This window comes from Coturnix japonica, chromosome W (genome assembly GCF_054131305.1).
Source record: "Coturnix japonica strain WE chromosome W, WE-NBRP24, whole genome shotgun sequence".
Lineage (NCBI taxonomy): Eukaryota > Metazoa > Chordata > Aves > Galliformes > Phasianidae > Coturnix > Coturnix japonica.
The window spans coordinates 25,735,307-25,751,653 of record NC_140701.1 but is presented as its reverse complement, the minus strand read 5'-3'; positions in this window follow the sequence as shown (position 1 = coordinate 25,751,653).

The window sequence follows — 16,347 nt, the reverse complement described above, 5'->3', positions numbered from 1 at the left end:
AGAAAACGATTTCTATTGGGGATGAAAACCATTTTTTTGAGTAGAAAATGCTACTTGTAATGATGAAAAGCTTTGTATTGGTAAGAAAATGAATTTTTGGCAAGATTCAAGAGTGATACCTAAGAGAGAACACTTTTTTTTCTGGTGTATGTATTGATATTAGTGTGAAATACATCGGAAATTTGTCTGAAATGGATAATTCTTATGTTAATGTCATTATTTTGTAGGGGAAGACAGATATTCTGGAATCAATGAGTCATAATTTGTTACAAAGCATCGTTTTAAAGAGAATGTGTCTTCTTTTGGGGATGAAAACCAGTAATTTAGGGAGAAATTGCTATTTGTAGGGATGAAAAGCATTAGTTTGGGAAGAAAACCATAGTTTTGCAAGGATGAAGAGTGATACCTAAGAGTGTACTTTTCGTTTCTGGGATAAGTAATGATATTCATGTGACCTACTTCTAAAATTTGTCAGAAATCGATATTTCTGTTGGAAATGTCCTTCTTTTTTAGATGAAAAGAGCTATTCTGGAAACAGTGTGTCGTATTTGGCTACAAACGATAATTTTGTAGAGAAATCGATTTCTTTTGGTGATGAAAACCACTTTTATGTTTAGAAAATGCTGTTTGTAGAGATGAAAAACCTTATTTTGGTAAGAAAACCATATTTTTGCAAGGGTAAAGAGTGATACCTAAGAGAGACCATTTTATTTCTAATATAAGTATTGATATTCCTGTGAAATTTTTCTAAAATCTGTCAGAAAAGGATATATCTGTTGGAAATGTCCTTATTTTGTAGAGGAGAAAAGGTATTTCCGTTAGTAATGTCCTCAATTTTTAGAAGAGAAAAGGTATTCTGGAAACAATGTGTCATATTTTGCTACAAAGCTTCATTTTGTAGAGTGTCACGGTTTGAACTAAAAATCCACCTGCGTCCGTGACAGGGGGCCGTGGGCCCTGGAGGGGCCCTGGGCCGAAAGGAAAAAGTTAATTAGGAAAAGAAAACAGCGGCAACGATCTAAGGAGGCACACTTATTTACTAAATACTATATCGAAATACCGGATAACACAATATAATACAATATAATTGAAAATTGAAAATTGGGCTAACGAATCAAGCAAAATAGGAGAGAGAATGAGTCCCGTAACCGAGAGGCCTACTGTGAATCTAGGCGAACGGCTGAAGGCTCCCACATACTCCCCTGAACGCCAGAACTCGAAAGACGTTAGTCTGTTCTGCGACAGAGATAATATAGAGTCCAGGTCCCGTGACCTATAGTGTTGTTCTCTGGGAGATGTAGTCTTCTTCTGTAAGTAGCAGATTCAGTAAAATTATTCATGCTTTATATGATGTTATGATGTGGAATACTGATAGCAAAAATTACAAAATTATTAAACCATGACATAGAGAAAACGTCTTCTTTTGGGGATGAAAACCAGTATTTCTGGGAAACAACGCTATTTTAAAGGGATAAAAAGCATTATTTTGGTGAGAAAACCATGTTTTTGCAAGGATGAAGAATGATTCTTAGGAGAGAACTTTTTATTTCTGGGATAGGTACTGATATTTGTGTGACATTCTTCTATAATTTGTCAGAAATCGATATTTCTGTTGGAAATGTCCTTATTTTGAAGAGGGAAAGAGGTATTCCAATAACAGTGTTTCATATGTTGCTACAAGGGACCATTTGTACAGAAAACGATTTCTATTGGGGATGAAAACCATTTTTTTGGGTAGAAAATGCTACTTGTAATGATGAAAAGCTTTGTATTGGTAAGAAAATGAATTTTTGGCAAGATTCAAGAGTGATACCTAAGAGAGAACACATTTTTTTCTGGTGTAAGTATTGATATTAGTGTGAAACACATCGGAAATTTGTCTGAAATGGATAATTCTTATGTTAATGTCATTATTTTGTAGGGGAAGACAGATATTCAGGAATCAATGAGTCATAATTTGTTACAAAGCATCATTTTAAAGAGAATGTGTCTTCTTTTGGGGATGAAAACCAGTAATTTAGGGAGAAATTGCTATCTGTAGGGATGAAAAGCATTAGTTTGGGAAGAAAACCATAGTTTTGCAAGGATGAAGAGTGATACCTAAGAGTGTACTTTTCATTTCTGGGATAAGTGTCGATATTCATGTGACCTACTTCTCAAATTTGTCAGAAATCGATATTTCTGTTGGAAATGTCATTCTTTTTTAGATGAAAAGAGTTATTCTGGAAACAATGGGTCCCCTACCCATTTATATGGATCCCCCCCAAATTTAATGACTCCTTTTATTTTAAAGACTCCCCTCCATTTCAATGTCCCCCTCCATTTAAGAAACCTCCCATTTAAATGCCCCCCACCCGTTTTAATGAACCCCCATATTTTAACCCCCCTCACCCATTATGGGCTCCCCCTCAATTTAAGAACTACCACCCATTTTATGGACCACCCCCCATTTAAGGACCTCCTCTTATTTAAGGTCCTCCCTTCCCAACCTGCGTCCTCCAGGTCCTTTATGGCATTGACTTCCCATTTACAGGCCCCCCCTCCAATTTATGGACCCCCCACATTTTACCCCTCCTTATTTAAAAACCCTCACTCCCATTTAAGACCCCTCCCTATTTTAAGACCCTCACCCCTATTTTAGGAACCCCTCCCCATTTTAGGCAACACCCCCATTTTATGAACACCCCCCCCCCCCCCCATTATGTCCCTCTACAAGTACTTTATGGCCATGGAACACTGATTTAAATGATCTCTCCCCCCATTTAAGGACCCACCCCATTTAAGGACCCCCCCTCTTTTTAGGACCTGCCTCCTGCAGCTCCTGACGCTGATGCACCTCCAGGTCATTTATGACCAATGAACCCCATTTATGTCCCCCATTTTAAGGACACCCCCCCCCCCCCCCCTTTTAAAGACCCCTCCTACCCTTTTTAAAGATAAAACATTTCATCCTTACAAATAGCATTTTCTACACAGAAATTAATTTATAGCATTTTGCCAGTCTGATGCTTATCCTGTGTATGGGAGATTGGTAATCACAGCGGGAACCACTGATTAATCAGCTGAGGCAAGTATGGGGTCAGCTACGGGAGCACAGGTGAAAGTTATGTTGCTGTGCTCCCGGGAGGGGTGGAGCTCGACTCCACCTCATCTGAGACCTCATTTAAGGGCTGACCCTCACTGTGGCGGCATCTCTTGGCAGTTGCTTACTAGTGAAGATTGCCTCAGCTCCTAGTGTCATCACTGGTGAGTTTCCCTTTTTTCCTTATACCTTCTGTACTTCTACTATCATCCTTGTGGTTGCCATTCTTGTTAACACCTGTATAGTTACCACCAATACATCCTGCAATGACAGCTAATCACATTCTTTCTCTTTCCCCTAGCAATTCTTCCATAACGGCTCCCTTTCAGCTGTGGGATTGTTCTCGATCATGTTAGATGAGCAACCAGACACCTTAACTGTTGTCCCCTTCTCAGTCCCTGCACTCTCCCAGACACACAGCTTCAGCTCAGAGTTGGCAAGGCAGAAACTCCTAAGTGCCTCAAACCTCTCAAAGACCTTAAAAACTGCTTTTATGCATAAATCCATGTTGGAAACTTTTTAGTTAGTTCTAATATGGATCAGTTTTACATTACTGTATTTCCTTCATAACATTTACTTCTGGGGCAACAATGCTCACAGTTGTATTTGCTTTCAGTCTGTACATTTGATAAGAAATGGCATAAAGCAGCAGGCTTCCCATATGATAATACACAGTGAACCACATTTTCACCCTTCCTCAGGGCAGCTGAGTTCATTCTGAGGCATAATGCTCATCCCCTAAGTATATCAACATGTTGCAACGAGGAAGAAAATATAAACTTAGCTTTCTCATTTCACAAACATAGAAGTACTTGTTTCTACATACTAAAGGCAGGCACAAATAATTTTCTTGCAGCCTTCAGAGCAGAGAATCTATTATCTCCTGATGAATATTGGACCTACACAATCCAGCCACAGCTAATTTCCAGAGCTGCTGGTGCAGCACTAGCCAATCAGTACAATGCAAGGCAGAGTAAAATACTCTACTGAACTAAAACAAGGCAGGAAGGCTGTAAGAGATACAGACTTATTGTAGCTAAGCTCTTCCAAATGACAACATGTTAAATAACTTCAATTTAAGCCCTTAGCTTATACCTCCCATGAAATATTAAACATCCCCTTTACTGAACAATAAGAAAATCTCTGTCTAAATCATATTATTTTTTTTTTGTCAAGATGCTTCAGTTCTTTGTGTTTGACGTTCTGTAGCTACTCAACAAATCCTTGCATTCTAACATTCATAGTCTGACCTTTCTTACTATCATTCGCTTGCTTGTTAACAATGACAGCACCACCCAAAGGCCTCTCAGGAAATCAAAATATTAAATTAAACTCTGAAGGACTTACAGAGAAAAAACACTCTGGCTTACATTGTAAGAAACTCTGTGGTACCATCAAAGTATGTATCATATCAGTTTCCTCACCTCTTCTCAAATTTCCTCACCTAAATTCTTAGGTGCATACATCTGTCATGTTGCTTCTTCAAGTCAAATCAATCTTGTATGAAATAAATTTGATGTGTCCTGTCATGTAATAACTTGATATTTATCCTGTGCAGGAGGGAAGACAGGAAAGGATGTTATTGACTGCTGGGCTTTATTGAGAGAGCCTAATCATCTTCTCAGAACACTTTTTGTTTGGTTTTGTTTGTTACATAGGATGGCAATTCCTGTATTTCTTTTACACTATCTAGCCTATGGCTATACAGAAGAACTCTTGCACTCACAACACAAAATGAATTAATTATCTGAAGAGTAAAAATGAGATTGAACATGAATGGATGTAAGAAGACACATATTAAGAGTTATCTCTTAAATCCCTCCTAATAGCTATGAACAAAATTATTTTCACCCTTACAGATTTTAAGACTATATATACCGTGCAACTCTGTGGCATGGAGGGTAGTTTAGATTTATGAAGTCTACTAAAATCTTGCAGTGGTGTCTCTACATTCAGACTACATAACATTCGAATGTTCTTTCCTATTAAGTAGGAAATGCTGCTGCTGTGCTGTACACCTAAGGCTGCCCCCTGTTTGCAGTAAGCAACAATGACGGTTAGGTTATAGTGCAAATGCATACTGAAGCTGCATTTTGCTTTTTGAGAAAAACAGCTGGGGGAGTACAGTATACATTATCCAAGCAGATAATTAAAATTTGAGAAAACACAACATTGAAAGAGGAATGAAGGTGCTTGGCAGCTAGCAGCTGTACAACGACTGTTAGTAAGCTGTACAGACTGTACAAGCTTGTACAGTCTAATTTTCACACACACTTATAGCTACAAATGAAATTTTTAGTATTACTACATGCAAGACCAGAAAAGTTAATCCTGGTAGAATTTCTTCCTGAAACTGAAAATAAAATGAGAGTGAAGAGTCAGGAAGGAAATAATTTTCCAGTGAATTATAATGTAAGTAATATTAAATATTGTTCTGAAACTTTAAGCCCCTAATAATCATATTTTAAAGAGCTTCCCAAACTGGTCAGCACATGCTTTCACGTAAAGCAGGAGATTTCCTATATGATACTTAGTCTCATCAGCTCCAGTCTGGTTTATTATTGCTTGCTTCTTAGGATGCATCAGTAGATGGGAAAGCTAAATAGAGTGATATATCTGGTGGAATTTTCCTTCACATTAATCCTTTTCAAGTCTGAATTAAAGCCAGAGGCTATGGAAGTTAATTCTATGGTGGCCATGCAAGAATTATAATAACCTGTAAAAACTGCAACTTTGACATAAAGAATTAATAATTACTAGCATGTATGGGCTTGTGAAATCAAGCAATGGTTTTCATCAGTAGCAAATATATTTTATATTTTTCAACTAGGAACAGAAAATTATGAAAATATTAGTGGTGCTCTAGCACCCAACAGCTCTGGAAGGGATCTCAGTGAATGAGTGTGCAGAAGGAAGGACAAAGTCTGGTAAGGTCACGATTGGCAGCCTTACATCAGACAATAGGAAAAATGCATGAGTTCTGGGATAACATATTCCTTATTGCTTAAAGTAGTATTTTGTTCTTTGTTTTACCTAGATACTGCTTCCAGAATACCTTTTCTCTTCTACAAATTGAGGACATTACTAACAGAAATACCTTTTCTCCTCTACAAAATAAGGACATTTCAAACAGATATATCCTTTTCTGACAGATTATAGAAAAATTTCACAGGAATATCAATACTTATACCAGAAATAAAAAGGTCTCTCTTAGGTATCACTCTTTACCCTTGCAAAAATATGGTTTTCTTACCAAAATAATGTTTTTCATATCTACAAACAGCATTTTCTAAACGTAAAGGTGGTTTTCATCACCAAAAGAAATCGATTTCTCTACAAAATTATCGTTTGTAGCCAAATATGACACATTGTTTCCAGAATAACTCTTTTCATCTAAAAAAGAATGACATTTCCAACAGAAATATCGATTTCTGACAAATTTTAGAAGTAGGTCACGTGAATATCAATACTTATCCCAAAAATGAAAAGTACACTCTTAGGTATCACTCTTCATCCTTGCAAAACTATGGTTTTCTTCCCAAACTAATGCTTTTCATCCCTACAAATAGCAATTTCTCCCTAAATTACTGGTTTTCATCCCCAAAAGAAGACACATTGTCTTTAAAATGATGCTTTGTAACAAATTATGACTCATTGATTCCTGAATATCTGTCTACCTCTACAAAATAATGACATTAACATAAGAATTATCCATTTCAGACAAATTTCCGATGTATTTCACACTAATATCAATACTTACACCAGAAAAAAATGTGTTCTCTCTTAGGTATCACTCTTGAATCTTGCCAAAAATTCATTTTCTTACCAATACAAAGCTTTTTGTCATTACAAGTAGCATTTTCTACCCAAAAAAGTGGTTTTCATCCCCAATAGAAATCGTTTTCTGTACAAATGGTCCCTTGTAGCAACATATGAAACACTGTTATTGGAATACCTCTTTCCCTCTTCAAAATAAGGACATTTCCAACAGAAATATCGATTTCTGACACATTTTAGAAGAATGTCACACAAATATCAGTACCTATCCCAGAAATAAAAAGTTCTCTCCTAAGAATCAATCTTTATCCTTGCAAGGACATGGTTTTCTCACCAAAATAATGCTTTTTATCCCTTTAAAATAGCGTTGTTTCCCAGAAATACTGGTTTTCATCCCCAAAAGAAGACATTTTCTCTACGAAATGAAGCTTTGTAGCAAAATATGACACATTGTTTCTTGAATACCTTTTCTCTTCTACAAATTGGGGACATTGCTAACGGAAATACCTTTTCTCCTCTACAAAATAAGGACATTTCCAACAGATATATCCTTTTCTTACAGATTTTAGAAAAATTTCACGGGAATATCAATACTTATACCAGAAATAAAAAGGTATCTCTTAGGAATCACTCTTTACCCTTGCAAAAATATGGTTTTCTTACCAAAATAATGTTTTTCATCTCTACAAACAGCATTTTCTAAACGTAAAGGTGGTTTTCATCACCAAAAGAAATCGATTTCTCTACAAAATAATCGTTTGTAGCCAAATACGACACACTGTTTCCAGAATAACTCTTTTCTTCTAAAAAAGTATGACATTTCCAACAGAAATATCGATTTCTGACAAATTTTAGAAGTAGGTCACGTGAATATCGATACTTGTCCCAGAAATGAAAAGTACACTCTTAGGTATCACTCTTCATCCTTGCAAAACTATGGTTTTCTTCCCAAACTAATGCTTTTCATCCCTACAAATAGCAATTTCTCCCTAAATTACTGGTTTTCATCCCCCAAAGAAGACACATTCTCTTTAAAATGATGCTTTGTAACAAATTATGACTCATTGATTCCAGAATATCTGTCTTCCCCTTCAAAATAATGACATTAACATAAGAATTGCAGCGACTCGGCACGGACTCAGATGTGAACGATCCAAATCATTTATTACAAGTTCTCACATCCCTTATATACCTTCACAAGTTGTTATTTTCTAACTTTCCCATCTGCCCTTACAACTTTTCCAAACACCTTACATGTCAACAAAGCATTCTACAAAACACTTTTCCACTGTCCATGCAGGCACACATCCAATCAGAGCTGTGAGACTCTTCTTCTCCTTGCAGAGGTGTCCTTGGTTCCCATGCTCTTTATCTTGCTCCACAGCTGCTGCTATGAACAGCTTTTCTTGTATTCCCACAATTCCCTTTTTTTGTTTATGGACAAGCTAAATCCATTCTATAAAATAATAACAATAATTATATTAATAACATAATCATTATAACTCAGTCAAGGCCTCGATTGACAATACTCTAAAAGTGAAAAAAGAGAGAAGTCAAATACAACATAACAACATTACTGTTAAACCAACTAAAAAGAACAAACATGTTTGTACTGCAACCTAAGTTTCTGCAACCTGAAAATAAATCCATGAGGGTCCCATTTTGTTAATCTGTAACTGATCAGGAAAAGTCTTCAATTTATATATACTCTGATATATTCATTTTTAATGACAACTAAAATTTGTGCAGTAAATGCTTTTTAGATGTTCATAAGCATGCTCTACCAACTGTGTTATCCGGGCTAATAATTGATTAATGATCGCACAATTTAATGGAATAGCATGTCAAATAGAACCAATTTTAGAGGACAAATGTACTAGAGTATCACTAGGGGCATTAATACTTATTGACCCTTGAGAAACAGCAAGCCATGTTGGTGGTGGATGTGACAGGTAGTGCCAGCAGGGCGTCCCCTGCTTCAAGGTGCACATTTCCTCTCTCACCCATCACAGATTCTCTCCTGCATTCAGGGTCTGAAGGATTTCTTCCAGTTTTACACCATATCCGCATGGACAGTGCGTGATATAGAGCCCAAGTGGAACACCTGCTTGGAAAACAGAATAAACTAGCAAATTTAGTTCTATTAGCGTGCACTTTTGTCTAAAATGATGCATGGTTATATTTTCAGATCCCAATTAATTGGATGTAAAAGAGGTATCCGTTCTATGATACAGGGTCAAGAGCTTGTAGAATTTGTAGACGATGTCGATCTCGCTGTATTAGCATAGCAAACATTTCCACTCATGATGTAATAGTTTTTGAAAATCACAGAATCACAGAATTACCTGGGTTGGGAGGGACCTCAAGGATCATGTAGTTCCAACCCCCCTGCCTAGCAGGGCCACCAAACATACGCTTTTACTAGATCAGGTTGCCCAGGGCCCCGTCCAACCTGGTCTTGAACACTTCCAAGGACGGTAAAAATACCCATTCAAGAATAATGAGAGGATCCTTTCTTGAGGTATCCCATTGACATACCAAGCTATATGGCTGATAGAATTTGGATATTATTATGAGATGTACTGGAAGTGATAAACAAACACGATGGCTATATCGATTTTGCACTGATGTTATTACACAGTCTAAGCATTGTTGTGCTTCTGGTGTTAATTGTCTTTTAGAAGTTAGATCTGGGTCTCCTTTCAGTAGTTTGAATAAAGGATGCAGCTCTTGAGTAGTAATTCCCAAAAGTGGCCGCAACAAATTGATGGTTCCTAATAACTTTTGCAGATTGTTTAATGTCCGTACGTGAGGTACTATTTTGAGGATTTGTGGCTGGATAGTGTGAGATGCAATTTTCCATATTGCCTCTTTTCTGCGAGGGGTGGCGGCCGCGACCCCTCGTCTCCCCGAATCGGGGAGGGGTTGGAGCCGCCAGTGAGATCCGGGCACGGGCCGCTTCCCGCAGCGAGAGGCAGCGGCGGGGTTGGGACGGAGGGCGGCAGGGAATGGTCGGAATAAATTCTTTCCCGTTGTGATTGCTTAATCCCTTCCATTATCCGTCTCCAAAAGGGCAAGAGCTTAGCAGCCTTTCTGTCTTTAGTGAGAGAAAGCTCGTAGAGTTTTGAGCCGATTTTGTCCCAAAGTTCTCCATCGAGAGAGAACTCGGTTTTCGGAAATTCAGGGACATTTTTGCTTAACCATTTAAGAAGAGTAGCTAATGCTGAAGTAGACACAGTCTTATCCTGATACGGTAACACTGACCGCAATACTTCGAGATTTACTTTCTGCTCCTTCGTTAGTGAGCTCCCCATAGTTCCCGACTGCTCACCTTCTGTCCTGCAGAACGGTGCGTGTGCGTGCGAAACAGTCTCTCCGAAGTTCAGTCGGGCGACACTGCCGGACCAGGCTCACTCAGCCGCGGGTTGATTTGCTCCACGTTGTGGGCGCCATTTGCAGCGACTCGGCACGGACTCAGATGTGAACGATCCAAATCATTTATTACAAGTTCTCACATCCCTTATATACCTTTTCATCCCTACAAAAAGCATTTTCTCCCTAAATTACTGGTTTTCATCCCCAAAAGAAGACACATTGTCTTTAAAATGATGCTTTGTAACAAATTATGACTCATTGATTCCAGAATATCTGTCTTCCCCTACAAAATAATGACATTAACATAAGAATTATCCATTTCAGACAAATTTCCGATGTATTTCACACTAATATCAATACTTACACCAGAAAAAAATGTGTTCTCTCTCAGGTATCACTCTTGAATCTTGCCAAAAATTCATTTTCTTACCAATACAAAGCTTTTCATCATTACAAGTAGCATTTTCTACCCAAAAAAGTGGTTTTCATCCCCAATAGAAATCGTTTTCTCTACAAGTGGTCCCTTGTAGCAACATATGAAACACTATTATTGGAATACCTCTTTCCCTCTTCAAAATAAGGACATTTCCATCAGAAATATCGATTTCTGACCAATTTTAGAAGAATGTCACACAAATATCAGTACCTATCCCAGAAATATAAAGTTCTCTCCTAAGATTCACTCTTTATCCTTGCAAAACCATGGTTTTCTCTACAAAGTAATGCTTTTAATCCCTTTAAAATACCGTTGTTTCCCAGAAATACTGGTTTTCATCCCCAAAAGAAGACATTTTCGCTACAGACTGAAGCTTTGTAGCCAAATATGACACATTGTTTCCAGAATAACTCTTTTCATCTAAAAAGGAATGACATTTCCAACAGAAATATAGATTTCTGACAAATTTTAGAAGAATGTCACACAAATATCGGTACCTATCCCAGAAATAAAAAGTTCTCTCCTAAGAATCATTCGTTATCCTTGCAAAAACATGGCTTCTCAACAAAATAATGCTTTTTATCCCTTTAAAATAGCGTTGTTTCCCTGAAATACTGGTTTTCATCCTCAAAAGAAGACATTCTTTTTTCGATTTCTTTTGGTGATGAAAACCACTTTTATGTTTAAAAAATGCTGTTTGTAGAGATGAAAACATTATTTTGGTAAGAAAACCATATTTTTGCAAGGGTAAAGAGTGATACCTAAGAGAGACCTTTTTATTTCTGGTATAAGTATTGATATTCCTGTGAAATTTTTCTAAAATCTGTCAGAAAAGGATATATCTGTTGGAAATGTCCTTATTTTGTAGAGGAGAAAAGGTATTTCCGTTAGTAATGTCCTCAATTTTTAGAAGAGAAAAGGTATTCTGGAAACAATGTGTCATATTTTGCTACAAAGCTTCATTTTGTAGAGTGTCACGGTTTGAACTAAAAATCCACCTGCGTCCGTGACAGGGGGCCGTGGGCCCTGGAGGGGCCCTGGGCCGAAAGGAAAAAGTTAATTAGGAAAAGAAAACAGCGGCAACGATCTAAGGAGGCACACTTATTTACTAAATACTATATCGAAATACCGGATAACACAATATAATACAATATAATTGAAAATTGAAAATTGGGCTAACGAATCAAGCAAAATAGGAGAGAGAATGAGTCCCGTAACCGAGAGGCCTACTGTGAATCTAGGCGAACGGCTGAAGGCTCCCACATACTCCCCTGAACGCCAGAACTCGAAAGACGTTAGTCTGTTCTGCGACAGAGATAATATAGAGTCCAGGTCCCGTGACCTATAGTGTTGTTCTCTGGGAGATGTAGTCTTCTTCTGTAAGTAGCAGATTCAGTAAAATTATTCATGCTTTATATGATGTTATGATGTGGAATACTGATAGCAAAAATTACAAAATTATTAAACCATGACATAGAGAAAACGTCTTCTTTTGGGGATGAAAACCAGTATTTCTGGGAAACAACGCTATTTTAAAGGGATAAAAAGCATTATTTTGGTGAGAAAACCATGTTTTTGCAAGGATGAAGAATGATTCTTAGGAGAGAACTTTTTATTTCTGGGATAGGTACTGATATTTGTGTGACATTCTTCTGTAATTTGTCAGAAATCGATATTTCTGTTGGAAATGTCCTTATTTTGAAGAGGGAAAGAGGTATTCCAATAACAGTGTTTCATATGTTGCTACAAGGGACCATTTGTACAGAAAACGATTTCTATTGGGGATGAAAACCATTTTTTTGAGTAGAAAATGCTACTTGTAATGATGAAAAGCTTTGTATTGGTAAGAAAATGAATTTTTGGCAAGATTCAAGAGTGATACCTAAGAGAGAACACTTTTTTTTCTGGTGTATGTATTGATATTAGTGTGAAATACATCGGAAATTTGTCTGAAATGGATAATTCTTATGTTAATGTCATTATTTTGTAGGGGAAGACAGATATTCTGGAATCAATGAGTCATAATTTGTTACAAAGCATCGTTTTAAAGAGAATGTGTCTTCTTTTGGGGATGAAAACCAGTAATTTAGGGAGAAATTGCTATTTGTAGGGATGAAAAGCATTAGTTTGGGAAGAAAACCATAGTTTTGCAAGGATGAAGAGTGATACCTAAGAGTGTACTTTTCGTTTCTGGGATAAGTAATGATATTCATGTGACCTACTTCTAAAATTTGTCAGAAATCGATATTTCTGTTGGAAATGTCCTTCTTTTTTAGATGAAAAGAGCTATTCTGGAAACAGTGTGTCGTATTTGGCTACAAACGATAATTTTGTAGAGAAATCGATTTCTTTTGGTGATGAAAACCACTTTTATGTTTAGAAAATGCTGTTTGTAGAGATGAAAAACCTTATTTTGGTAAGAAAACCATATTTTTGCAAGGGTAAAGAGTGATACCTAAGAGAGACCATTTTATTTCTAATATAAGTATTGATATTCCTGTGAAATTTTTCTAAAATCTGTCAGAAAAGGATATATCTGTTGGAAATGTCCTTATTTTGTAGAGGAGAAAAGGTATTTCCGTTAGTAATGTCCTCAATTTTTAGAAGAGAAAAGGTATTCTGGAAACAATGTGTCATATTTTGCTACAAAGCTTCATTTTGTAGAGTGTCACGGTTTGAACTAAAAATCCACCTGCGTCCGTGACAGGGGGCCGTGGGCCCTGGAGGGGCCCTGGGCCGAAAGGAAAAAGTTAATTAGGAAAAGAAAACAGCGGCAACGATCTAAGGAGGCACACTTATTTACTAAATACTATATCGAAATACCGGATAACACAATATAATACAATATAATTGAAAATTGAAAATTGGGCTAACGAATCAAGCAAAATAGGAGAGAGAATGAGTCCCGTAACCGAGAGGCCTACTGTGAATCTAGGCGAACGGCTGAAGGCTCCCACATACTCCCCTGAACGCCAGAACTCGAAAGACGTTAGTCTGTTCTGCGACAGAGATAATATAGAGTCCAGGTCCTGTGACCTATAGTGTTGTTCTCTGGGAGATGTAGTCTTCTTCTGTAAGTAGCAGATTCAGTAAAATTATTCATGCTTTATATGATGTTATGATGTGGAATACTGATAGCAAAAATTACAAAATTATTAAACCATGACATAGAGAAAACGTCTTCTTTTGGGGATGAAAACCAGTATTTCTGGGAAACAACGCTATTTTAAAGGGATAAAAAGCATTATTTTGGTGAGAAAACCATGTTTTTGCAAGGATGAAGAATGATTCTTAGGAGAGAACTTTTTATTTCTGGGATAGGTACTGATATTTGTGTGACATTCTTCTATAATTTGTCAGAAATCGATATTTCTGTTGGAAATGTCCTTATTTTGAAGAGGGAAAGAGGTATTCCAATAACAGTGTTTCATATGTTGCTACAAGGGACCATTTGTACAGAAAACGATTTCTATTGGGGATGAAAACCATTTTTTTGGGTAGAAAATGCTACTTGTAATGATGAAAAGCTTTGTATTGGTAAGAAAATGAATTTTTGGCAAGATTCAAGAGTGATACCTAAGAGAGAACACATTTTTTTCTGGTGTAAGTATTGATATTAGTGTGAAACACATCGGAAATTTGTCTGAAATGGATAATTCTTATGTTAATGTCATTATTTTGTAGGGGAAGACAGATATTCAGGAATCAATGAGTCATAATTTGTTACAAAGCATCATTTTAAAGAGAATGTGTCTTCTTTTGGGGATGAAAACCAGTAATTTAGGGAGAAATTGCTATCTGTAGGGATGAAAAGCATTAGTTTGGGAAGAAAACCATAGTTTTGCAAGGATGAAGAGTGATACCTAAGAGTGTACTTTTCATTTCTGGGATAAGTGTCGATATTCATGTGACCTACTTCTCAAATTTGTCAGAAATCGATATTTCTGTTGGAAATGTCATTCTTTTTTAGATGAAAAGAGTTATTCTGGAAACAATGGGTCCCCTACCCATTTATATGGATCCCCCCCAAATTTAATGACTCCTTTTATTTTAAAGACTCCCCTCCATTTCAATGTCCCCCTCCATTTAAGAAACCTCCCATTTAAATGCCCCCCACCCGTTTTAATGAACCCCCATATTTTAACCCCCCTCACCCATTATGGGCTCCCCCTCAATTTAAGAACTACCACCCATTTTATGGACCACCCCCCATTTAAGGACCTCCTCTTATTTAAGGTCCTCCCTTCCCAACCTGCGTCCTCCAGGTCCTTTATGGCATTGACTTCCCATTTACAGGCCCCCCCTCCAATTTATGGACCCCCCACATTTTACCCCTCCTTATTTAAAAACCCTCACTCCCATTTAAGACCCCTCCCTATTTTAAGACCCTCACCCCTATTTTAGGAACCCCTCCCCATTTTAGGCAACACCCCCATTTTATGAACACCCCCCCCCCCCCCATTATGTCCCTCTACAAGTACTTTATGGCCATGGAACACTGATTTAAATGATCTCTCCCCCCATTTAAGGACCCACCCCATTTAAGGACCCCCCCTCTTTTTAGGACCTGCCTCCTGCAGCTCCTGACGCTGATGCACCTCCAGGTCATTTATGACCAATGAACCCCATTTATGTCCCCCATTTTAAGGACACCCCCCCCCCCCCCCCTTTTAAAGACCCCTCCTACCCTTTTTAAAGATAAAACATTTCATCCTTACAAATAGCATTTTCTACACAGAAATTAATTTATAGCATTTTGCCAGTCTGATGCTTATCCTGTGTATGGGAGATTGGTAATCACAGCGGGAACCACTGATTAATCAGCTGAGGCAAGTATGGGGTCAGCTACGGGAGCACAGGTGAAAGTTATGTTGCTGTGCTCCCGGGAGGGGTGGAGCTCGACTCCACCTCATCTGAGACCTCATTTAAGGGCTGACCCTCACTGTGGCGGCATCTCTTGGCAGTTGCTTACTAGTGAAGATTGCCTCAGCTCCTAGTGTCATCACTGGTGAGTTTCCCTTTTTTCCTTATACCTTCTGTACTTCTACTATCATCCTTGTGGTTGCCATTCTTGTTAACACCTGTATAGTTACCACCAATACATCCTGCAATGACAGCTAATCACATTCTTTCTCTTTCCCCTAGCAATTCTTCCATAACGGCTCCCTTTCAGCTGTGGGATTGTTCTCGATCATGTTAGATGAGCAACCAGACACCTTAACTGTTGTCCCCTTCTCAGTCCCTGCACTCTCCCAGACACACAGCTTCAGCTCAGAGTTGGCAAGGCAGAAACTCCTAAGTGCCTCAAACCTCTCAAAGACCTTAAAAACTGCTTTTATGCATAAATCCATGTTGGAAACTTTTTAGTTAGTTCTAATATGGATCAGTTTTACATTACTGTATTTCCTTCATAACATTTACTTCTGGGGCAACAATGCTCACAGTTGTATTTGCTTTCAGTCTGTACATTTGATAAGAAATGGCATAAAGCAGCAGGCTTCCCATATGATAATACACAGTGAACCACATTTTCACCCTTCCTCAGGGCAGCTGAGTTCATTCTGAGGCATAATGCTCATCCCCTAAGTATATCAACATGTTGCAACGAGGAAGAAAATATAAACTTAGCTTTCTCATTTCACAAACATAGAAGTACTTGTTTCTACATACTAAAGGC